The sequence below is a fragment of the Rhipicephalus microplus genome, chromosome 6 (genome assembly GCF_043290135.1).
Source record: "Rhipicephalus microplus isolate Deutch F79 chromosome 6, USDA_Rmic, whole genome shotgun sequence".
Taxonomy (NCBI): domain Eukaryota; kingdom Metazoa; phylum Arthropoda; class Arachnida; order Ixodida; family Ixodidae; genus Rhipicephalus; species Rhipicephalus microplus.
In genome coordinates, this window is record NC_134705.1 from 57,439,272 (window position 1) to 57,440,651 (window position 1,380).

Sequence of the window (1,380 nt, forward strand, 5' to 3'; positions counted from 1 at the left end):
CCGTAATACACAGTGACATATAGGAGCACAAAAGAACAGTCGCTGAGCATTCGCTGTTTTCGCAATGAAGTTCGAGGAGCGACAAAAGTTTCTTGCGCTTTTCTGCCGGCTCCCAAACGGCAAGTTTTTGAATACCGCAAGCAGGGCATGCCGCACCTGCCACAAGTGCCGTCAGCAAGAGGGTGTCGCACAAAACTGTCGTTGCACAAACCTCATCGCGCTGTCTTTCGTCTTTTTCGAAGAAGCCGAGCTTCTTTTCCAAAGCACTGAGGAAAGAAAGCGCAGCGTCAATCCCTTCACCGCAGCCACTGTCGCTCGTGCACTCGTCGATGCCGCCGTCAGGCCTAGCACATGTAGGCGCGTTCTCGTTCGTCGCCGTCGTTCGGGGCGCTTTACGCCGCCTTCCCTTGAACTTGTGCTTCGTTCGAAACTTCTGCGGTCTCACGTTGCACTTTTTCGGGCTTGTCATCGCGGAAATATGCGTAGACGTGCAGAAAAGCAGACGGACCAAACGCCGATGGCCGCCACCAACACAGCTGACAATGACTCGGTAGCCAATGGCGATGTGGCTTAGGGTGCCCCGCGTTTCAAACCGCTCAAACCACGTAATGAAAAGGCCTCTTTTTTTTTTTTGCCCACGTACGAAACTGGCGCTCGTCGGAGCTGTAAGAAGGCCAGACGCAACTTTCCCAACCGATCGCGATGGCGGGCGGCACTGCGACGGGGAGCAGCGCGCAGTCAAAGATGGCCAATATCGGCGCAAATTCACCAAATTTTGAGCCATCGCGATGCCTTCATACACATTTTTTTGCATTTTGTGGTTCGTATTTAGTTTTGAAATTTTCACAGATGAAAGAAGAAGGTTTGAAGATTACAATGCAATAAAAATCAAAAATACGAGAAATTTCGCTAAAAACACGATTTTTCGACTCGCATCTCCCCTTAACTGTGTATTCGATTCACTATGCTGTAATTTAACCTGTAATGTAATGCAAGTGACTGCGTGCAATACTTAAAAAAAATGGTCGTGCATGCTTTGCTTGAACTTCAGCGTTTCTTCAGCAGTTAAGTGGAAGCAGCTGCTGGTACTGGTCAGTAAACATTGCGATTCTGCTAGCTGGTCAAATGTTGTAGCATGTCACTGTGAAAAGCACATCTTTCTGCGGCATGCATTGCCCCAGATAACAGTGTCATTTCAAGTTCAGCATGTAGATTACAGTAAAGCAATAAAACGCCTCCTGTGGTAACATAGCCTGATATTTCTCAGCCTAGCTCATAGCATTCACTATGCTTTCTACAAAGAGTGAAACAGTCCATAGCCTTGACAGGAAGTGTGCATACATACTACTACTTGCCAAATAAACTCTGAACATCCAGCCA